A 9,649-nucleotide genomic window follows, 5' to 3' on the forward strand; every position below is an offset into this window, starting at 1 on the left:
GGTACATTAGTGGTCCTTTTCCTAGTGCAAAGATCTTTTAAAAATTTGGCATAAGTTGGAACCTGATGGATTATATCTAAAAGAGGAATATTAACTTGGACTTGTTTAAATACCTCTAAAATTTTATCTAAATGTTCAGATTTATTGGATTTCAGTCTGTTTGGAAAAGGAGCTCTAGGACTTTTAAGTACTAGACTAGGTGAATTTTCAGTTTCTGGTGCTTGAGGTTGAAAGGTAGTAGTTTTAGAAGGTGACTCGGCAGATGAGTCCTCTATATCATCAAGTGCAATTACCTTATTGTCTATTTGTTTTTCTGATCTTAAGGTATGAATGGCATTTACACCATTAACTTGGTTTCCTTATTGGGGTCGTGGACCATTTTGGTTCCTAGGATTTGGCTCAGGTTGGCTAGGTAACCTACCATGTTCTCGTTCACTAATGGTCGAAGCCAGCTGACTTACTTGCATTTTCAGACGGGCTATAGCTTGGGTGTTATTATTTATGAATTGACCCATGGTTTGCATAAAGCTGGTATGTGTCTTCATCATGGCTTCTAGGCTTTTCTCTAAAGAGGTAATTTTCTTGTCATTATCATGGAAGCCTGGCAGGTTGTTCATCACTGGGTTGGACCTTAGATTTTGCTGATTGAAATTTGGATTGCCTACATTAGGATTCTGGGATCATGAGAAATTCGGGTGATTCCTCCAACCTGGGTTATATGTGGGTGCATAAGGATTGTTCAATGGTCCTTGATAGGTGGCATTCACCTGTGCACACTCATTCGAGTATGAACATTCTTCTAAGACATGGTCTGGTGTATTGCACCCTTTACACATGGGTGCAGATATTTGATTTACATTGGCTGGTCTCTGTAATTTTAAGACTTCCAATCTATGTGTTAAGGTTGCAATCTTGGCCTCTGATGCTAGGGTTGGTTGAATTTGATGCATTCCTCCTTTTGAAGGTGTAGTTTTATCAGGTTCCCTAGTTGTTTCCCACTGTAAATTTTTCTCGGCTAGGTCTTCTAAGAATTGCCAAGCTTCAGTAGTTTCTTTGTCCATAAATTGGCCTTGGCACATGGACTCTAGCATGGTTCTTGAGTTTGAATCTAACCCCTCATAGATGATCTGGCATAGTCTCCAAGTTTCTATTCCATGGTGTGGGCATTGGGTCAAAAGATTCTTGAAACAATCAAAGTACTTCCAAAATGATTCACCAGCTAGTTGGTAAAATTGATTTATTTCATTCCTAATCCTAGCTGTTTTATGATGGGGGAAATACTTTTTCAAAAATGTTCTCACAAAGCCCTCTCAGGTAGTGACAGAATGGTTTGGCAGACTATAAAGCCACTTCTTAGCATTATCCTTAAGGGCAAAGTTGATTAATCTAAGTTTGACCTCATCCTCTGTTAACTGCAGTTTCATGGTTGCACATACCTCCTCAAATTCTCTAATAAATATATAAGCATCCTCTAATCCTGTGAATTTTGGAAGCATATTTATGATTTGAGGTTTGATTTCAAAATTATTAGCTGAGGGTTGTGGCAACCTGATACAAGATGGTTGGATGGAGCCAACTGGATAACACAAATCCTTAAGGGTCATGGGTTGGATTGGTTCAGCCAATGGAACAACAGGAATTGACTCAATTCTAACTAGACGACCCGACACTCTTCTCCACACATGAGGTGTATGGTTCTCGATGTTTATATAATTTTTTTTTTATAAAATTTTTATGTATAAGAAAAAGAAAGAAAAGAGAAAAAGTTCTAAAGAAAAGATCCTAAGGAGTCCTAAATCTAAAGAAAAGTAACCAAATTAATTTAAATTTTAATAATTTTTTTTTTTAATTTTTCAAACAAGTGAAATAATAAATTAAACTCAATCTATCCTAGGGTTAACCTAAATCTAGACAGCTCCTAACTGTTCCAAGATGACCCTTCAAGCCTTCCAAGTGGAGATTGATCAACTAGTTAGCCAGGTAAGTATAAGAGGTGGGAGGTTCACTCATCGTTGCCTTTCTAGGCACCAAACGAGTTGGCTAGGCCAGCAACTGAACCAATTTAACAAACCACCCTCAAGGACTTGCCTAGACACCAACTAATCAAACAACTCAAACTTGGTAGAACTCTTAGGGTTCCTTGTCCTATTGAGCTCGAATTCCTTAAGGTTGATGTCTAATTGATTTTAAGATTAAAGGTCTAGGTAATGCAATATGATGGAGATGGTTTTTGGGCTAAGGAAGGGTAATGAAATCCCCACCTTATCTTGTTAATGGATTGATGCCCTTAGATTAATTATGAAAATGCAAATGCAAATAAACAAGATGACCAAGAATGTAAAAGATTTTAATTTAGAAATTTTTTTTTTTATTTTGATATTTTACTTCATGATTATGAAATATCTTTTGTTTTATTTTATTTTTTTTTTTGTGATTAAGTAAATTCAAATGATTAGGTCTAAAAGGAAAAGTAATTAACTAAAAATAATAAAAGAGAAATTAGAAGCGTACCTGAATTTTTCAGCAATCACCAACTAAATCTAGAAACCTAAAGGAAAAAAGAAAGAGAGTTATAAAGCACGAAGAACAAATATTTGAAAACAATTTAAAATGCCAAATCCTGGGCAACGGCGCCAAAAACTTGATGTGCAAATCTTAAAATTTATAAATAAAACCGCAAGCGCACAGTATGCAGAGTAGCACGACTAGCGAGTACGGGTCGATCCCACAGAGACTTCGTTTAAAAATGATTTTCAAATCTATGCTCAAGCGAGCTTTAACGAAAATTAAAAATCAAAAGTTGTTTGCTAAAGACAATAAGACTAAGGATCTAGGGTTTTTGAATCCACTAGATCTAGATTAGGGAATTCTACCTAGAATTTTTCTTATTGATCCTAACGACTACTCCTCTTGTCTTTCCCAAGCATAGATTATGAAGGGACTAAGGCCCAACGATAACCCATCAAGATTCTTTACAGGAGAGTAGTAACTAGGATCCCTTAGGATTTTCTCCTCCTATGCACTGAATCAAGCATGAACTATAAAGGGACTCTGACCCAACTGTAGTTCATCAAAAATTCTTGGCAAAAGAGGAAGAAAAAGAAATCCTAAGAAAAAGAAAGAACCCTATGTAAAATCCCTACTCATGATCTAGCTTCATCGCAAACCCTAGAAGGGATGCTTAGCTAGACATGATCTAAATCTACTTGCAAAATTTAAATGCAGAAAAATAAACTACCCTAATTTCATAAATTAAACTATCCTAATTGCATAAATTTAAATTGCATAAATTAAACTATCCTAATTGCAAGAAAAATAAATTGCATAATGTAAAGAGATAAAATTGCATAAAAATAAGATTTTATATAAAAAAAATTTATTACAAAAACCTCAAAGCTCGAGGCTTGAGAAGAAAGCTAAAAACCCCACTATCTAGGGTTACAAGCTTGATCGGAAGGAAAGAATCATTAAAACAAGGGCCTTTGGGGGCTTTTTATAGGCATTTGGAGGTTATCAGGTTTTCAAAACTTTAGATGTGGGACTAAGAGATTTTAGAGGGATGTTAGAGGGGTTTAGGGGCTCAAATCTCGCTCAAAAAGCACTTAAATCCATCAAGAAATCTTAGAAATTATTTCAGCCATCCGATCTTCATCTAAAGGACCCTATTCATCTAATAAATCAAGCCAGAAGCGATTCTGGGCCATCGGATCATGATCTGGGTGAAGCGCTGCCGTTGGATTGTGCTGTAGAGATGGGATCAGGTCGAATGCATCGCGGACCGTTCGATCAAGGCGCTGGAAGATTTCATCCGTTGGATCGCACTGCAGAAGGATCCCGTGTTGTCCTAGTGTTTATTTATTCTTGCAATTGCCTTGATTATGGTTGGATCTTGACCGGCTGCGATGGTGGCCGTCCGATGGTGCAAAAATATGGAGCATTGGATCTTGATCAGAGAAGATCGGACCATCGAGTGATGTGAAGTTACCAGGTTGCCCTTCGGACCTTCTTCTCTCTCCTCATGAGCCCTGGACCGCGCGTGTGGATCGGGCTCGCGATGCATTGCAGTGAGCCTAGACTCACTGATTGGCTGGTTTATGGTGCACCGATGGGTCCATGGTCCAGGCGCCTGTTGCTGTGGACCAGGCGGCTAACTATATCATCAAATCAGTTGATTTTTGACCAATTTTGACCTGATTTGACTCGGGTTTGACCCAATTGAGTCTTCTTTCTTCATTCTTCAATTCCTGGGTCAATTTAACTCCGTTTTACATAAAATTTATGCTGTTGGAATCCTCTTTTCTTGTTTTTTCTATTGATGATCTCTTCTTCTGCAAAATATAATAATAAATATCAATTTTTTAATAAAGTTAGATAATTTAGATATTAATTGATACTCTTTATGTCAATTTGTGACATAAATCAACTGTACCCAATAGTCTTCCATCACTACATTAAAAATCTAGGTAGTTCGACACCAAAGCATAGTGAGTTGTTTGCAAGTCACTATGGTGATCTCAAGTCTGAAGGATATTTATACCCATGTATTTCGCGAGCAGCTCTTGACAGCAGAATGCTCAGCAGGTGAGTCACTTGTTCAGTGATGATATATTTTTATTTCTCACTTGTATGTCATACCAGTGTCATCACACTCTTTGGTTAAGAGGACAACCAATTCATATGGCACACAATGACCTTCACTCGATAAATGTTATCATCCCGTAGTGACGTATCATTTGCTCGTGAACTTATTTAAGAACTATATGATAAATCCTCTCTTTATTGTCCACTAGCAAAGTTTTAGGGACTTCATCATAGTACAAGAGTTTAAAGAAGATATCACTTTGTAATAAAAAATATTAGAAAAACTATTATTCAATAATCAATAATTCATATACAAGGATGAACTCAATCGCCACACGATTGGTTTAGGACACAATTTCTAACATCAGCTTTAACAGTCATACCAAAAGTGGAGTCTTGAACATCTCAAATGGAGCCATGGTGGTGATAAGAGGTAGAAGGATAGAAAATAACCTCTACAAATTAGAAGGATCTATGGTGACCGAAGAATCTGATGCAGCAGCTGCAGCGCAGGATCAGCAGGGGGCTCATCGGTTGTGGCACTACCACCTAGGCCACATGGGTGATCGTGGGATGAAGGAGTTGAGCAAGAATGATCTGATTTTAGATCTGGATGGAGGTATTTCAGAGGTATGTGAGCCATGCTAGATGAAAAAATAGAGGAGAGTGTAGTTTGCCAGCAGTTCGGCCCGCAGTGCAGCCCCACTGGAACTAGTTCACACTGATGTGTGGGGATCGGCCTTAATTTCAGCTAGAAATGGGGTAAGATACTTTTTAACCTTTATAGATAATTTCTTAAGGAAGGTATGGGTTTACTTCATGAAGGAGAAATCAGAAGTCTTCACCAAATTCAAGGTGTGAAAAGCTGATGTGGAGAAGGAGACAGGTCGGAGCTTGAAGTGTCTACGGTTCGACAATGATGAATAGTACACCAGCAAAAAATTTCATATTTTTTGTGAGGAGTGTGGCATCAAAAGGTACTTCTCTATGAGAGGGACTCCTCAGCAAAATGGGGTGACCGAGAGGATCAACAGAACCCTTTTGGAAAAGGCACGGTGCATGAGGCTGCAGGCAGGGCTTCCTAAGGCATTCTGGGTTGATATAGTGGTTGCAGCCTACTATTTGATGAATCGATCATCTCACATAAGATTAGATGGTGGTATTCTAGAGAAAAAATAATCTGAAAGAAGGATTGGGCTGAGCCATCTAAGGGTGATTAGGTGCACGGCATATGTGCACATCGATGTTGGTGAGCGGACCAAGTTGGACGTCAGGTCACAGAAGATGGTGTTCTTGGGGTATCCATGAGGAATTAAGGAATACCAGCTATGGGATCCCTTGGAGAAGAAGGTCATCATCAGTAGGGATGTCACTTTTGATGAAAATTCAATTCTCCAAAGGCAAGATGGCATGGAGGAGCAGCAAGAGTAGCAGGAGGTCCAACAGGGCAGCGCTGGACAACTTACATCCTATTCTTTTTTGCCTCTTGTAGGTGCATCAGGAGGACTTGGTGTTCAAGTGGAGCACTCTTCAAATGTGTCTCCATAGGTGGAGAGAGCTCAGACAGGTGATAGAAGCATTCAGCAGGAGTAAGCTGGACCTAGGATGGACATCGGGGTTGCACTGCACAAGCCCAAAAGGAACGTCAGGCAATCAGAACGATATGGCTTTGAGGAGACGTTGTCATATTTCCTGATGACAGCGAATGGGGACCCCTACACCTATGAGGAGGCCATGGAGTGCAAGGACAAAGAGAGGTGGGTCCAAGCAATGTCTGAGGAGATGCAGTCTCTTCACAAGAATGAGATGTGGTGATTGGTGCAGTTGCCACAAGAGAAGAAATTCATTGATTGCAAATGGATTTACCAATGCAAGGAGGGGCTTTCAGAGCAGAGAGCTATCAGGTACAAGATGAGGCTAGTGGCCAAAGGATACTCTCAGAAGCAAAGCATCGACTTCAATAAGATTTTCTCTCCTGTCGTCAGACATACTTCTATCAGGATGTTGCTGAGCATCGTAGCAGCTTAGAACTTAGAGTTGGAGCAGATGGATGTCAAGATAGCATTCCTCTTTGGACATCTGAAGGAGAACATCTATATAGAGTAGCCATCGGGGTTCCAAGAGCTAGGAGCAGAAGGAAAGGTCTGTTTGCTGTAGAAATCGCTGTATGGGCTGAAGCAGTCACCAAGGCAATGGTACAAGCAATTTGATTCCTATGTGAGGAGCATCAGGCTTTTCAAGTGTGAGTATGACTCTTGTGTTTATGTTCAATCTTTGGAGGATGGGTCTAGGGTGTTTCTACTCTTGTATGTGGATGACATGCTTATAGCATACAAGAGTAGGAAGGTTGTGCAGGAACTGAAGGCAGCCTTGTCTCGAGAGTTCAAGATGAAGAATTTGGGGCCTGCGAGGAAGATCTTAGGTATGAAAATTTTTAGAGATCGAGCTAAGAAGGTGCTATATTTATCTCAAGGAGGCTACATCAAAAAGATCTTGGAGAGGTTTAGGATGAAGGAAGTAAAAATGGTGGAGCTGCCATTTGTTGGGCACTTTAGACTCTCGAAGATGATGTCACCACAGACCGAGGTAGAGGCTCAGGAGATGGAGAGAGTGTTGTATGCCTCTGGTGTGGAAAGCCTTATATACGTCATGATGTGTTGTAGGTCGGATATCGCTCATGCAGTGAGCCAGGTCAGCAGGTTCATGGCACAGCCTGGCAGAGAGCACTCAAGAGCACTGAAGGAGATCTTCAGGTACTTGGTGGATACTGTTGGAGTCAGCATCTACTATAGATAGTGAGGAGGTGCTGATGGACTCTCCAATATGTCCAAAGAGGCTCAAAGACTGATAGGAGGGTTTGTAGATGTTGATTTTGGTGGAGATGTGGATACTTGGTGATCTACGTAGGTTTTGTATTCAGTCTATTTGGAGGTCCAGTTTCATGGAGATCATGCTTGCAGCCCATCACGGCCTTATCGACTACTGAGGTGGAGTATATTGGCATTACAGAGGCAGCGAAGGAGGCCCTATGGCTGAAGAGTTTGGTGTTGGAGATGGGTCTTGCACAAGGGGCCATCAGGGTGCACTGTGACAATCAGAGTGCACTGTTGCTTGCATAGAACTCTGTCTACCATGCGAGGATGAAGCACATTGACATTAGATATCACCAGATCAGAGAGCTTGTGGAAGAAAGTGAGGTGGAGCTGGTGAAGGTCCACACCAAGGAGAATCCAATGGATGCACTGATGAAGATTCTTCCATAGGACAGCTTTCGAAGATGTGTGACATTGATGTGCTTGATGGACAGGATGGAGTTGGCTGAGGCCTTGGGGCACCAAGGTGGAGATTGTTGGGCTTCATATGGTGCTCCCAAGGTTCAGGGGACTAAGACTAAGGTCAAGGTCCAAAGACCATGAGGTGCTCGTAGGGTTTCTAGGACTAGTTTGGGCCCTAGGATGAAAGGCTGTCAGCCTTCGGGTCTTGAGGTCCAAAAATTTTTGGACCTTGAGGGGCTAATTTATTTTGGACTAGATTTGAGTCCTAGATAGATGATATTTGTTCAAATCATGGGTGTACATGGGTTTGGGTTAGCACAAATCTCATATCAAGTTAGCCAAGGGAGTTTTGTGGTTGGGTCACATTGAGCTTGTATAAATACTTTTGTATTTAGGATTTGTACGAAGGGTTCAATCAATCAAATTATTTTTTATCAGAACTCTCTCTCTCTTTCTTCATTTCTCCCTCTCTCTCTGGTCTTCTCCGTGCCCTAGAACCAAGAAACCTAGGATTTCTTGGCCGCCAACCCAAAAAGGAAAGAAAGGAACCAGCGCTGCCTCTTTTGCATGCCCTTGTTTTGAGCGCCCCTTCTTGACCACCCAAGAGGAGTTTTAGATCCTAATTTTTTAAGTTTTGGAGATTTCATCATGTGTGCTTCTAGGTCTCAAAATATGGATTTCAGATCTGATAGAGAAGGGGTTCAAATTGAAGAAAAAAATCCTGCCGACAGGATTTACAAGGCTGCTGCAACCAAAAAGACTGTTCTTTTTCAATGTGTTTCATCCCCTTCTAGAGAGTTTTCTTCATTGATCTCCTAGTGGGAGGTACTCCACACACCTGAAAATATGACACAACACTATTAGATTTCATAATCATAATAAGCTGCAATAGTAAGCAGAGTGTGGATGGATTTCAGTATGACCACAGATGAGAAGGTTTCTTGATAGTCAATATCCTCAAGCTGGCTATAACTTTTTTTCACAAGCCTAGCTTTGTAGGTCTCTACCTTACCATTGGTATCTATTTTTCTTTTGTAGATCCATTTATACCCAATAGGTACTATACCCTCAGATAGATCTACTAAGGTCCATACTTAGTTCGAATGTATCGAGTCAATTTCTGACTTCATTGCATCTAACCATTTCTTAGAATCAATGTCAGACATCGTCTCGTCAAAGGTATTAGGATTATCACCATAATCCTTATCTCCTATAAGGAACATTTCTTTTACTTCCTCCATAAGTATATCCATGTACTTTTCAAGAGATCAGGAGATCCTGCTAGATCTACGAGGTGGTAGAGAAACGTCAACTACTGGCTCATGAATAATGGGTTCCTGAGGATCTATGGCTCTTTGCTCTTTAGAGACCTTCTCTTCGAGCTCAACAACCTCCCACTACCACCATTCTAGATAAACTATTTTTTTAAGAATATGGTGTTCTGACTCATAATCACATTGTGATCTTATGAAAAGTAGTTGTATCCCATTGATTCTTTTAGATATCCTGCAAAATAAGCTATTATAGATCTATCCTTTAATTTGTCATCCATCTATCTCTTGATATAGGTCGGACATCTCCAAGTCTTAAGATAACCTAGACTTGACTTTTTACCATATCATATCTCATATGATATGATAGGAACCAATTTTGATGGAACCCTATTCAACAAGTGAATGATAGTTAATAAAGTATGTTTCCAAAGATATAAGAGTAGATCAGTGAAGCTCATCATAAACCTGACCATATCTAATAGGATCCTATTCCTTCTTCAGATATCCCGTTGAGCTGAG

The 9,649-nt window shown here is 40.0% G+C and overlaps 1 non-coding gene across 1 annotated transcript; it reads left to right on the top strand.

Annotated features, from left to right (window-relative positions):
- The first annotated feature begins 1,149 nt into the window (after positions 1-1,149).
- LOC140854502 (small nucleolar RNA R71) lies at positions 1,150-1,256 on the top strand. Its single transcript, XR_012137719.1, has one exon. It is a non-coding gene; the product is annotated as a small nucleolar RNA R71 (small nucleolar RNA).
- Positions 1,257-9,649: the final 8,393 nt, after the last annotated feature.

Source organism: Elaeis guineensis, unplaced genomic scaffold (genome assembly GCF_000442705.2).
Source record: "Elaeis guineensis isolate ETL-2024a unplaced genomic scaffold, EG11 Super_Scaffold_37222, whole genome shotgun sequence".
NCBI lineage: Eukaryota > Viridiplantae > Streptophyta > Magnoliopsida > Arecales > Arecaceae > Elaeis > Elaeis guineensis.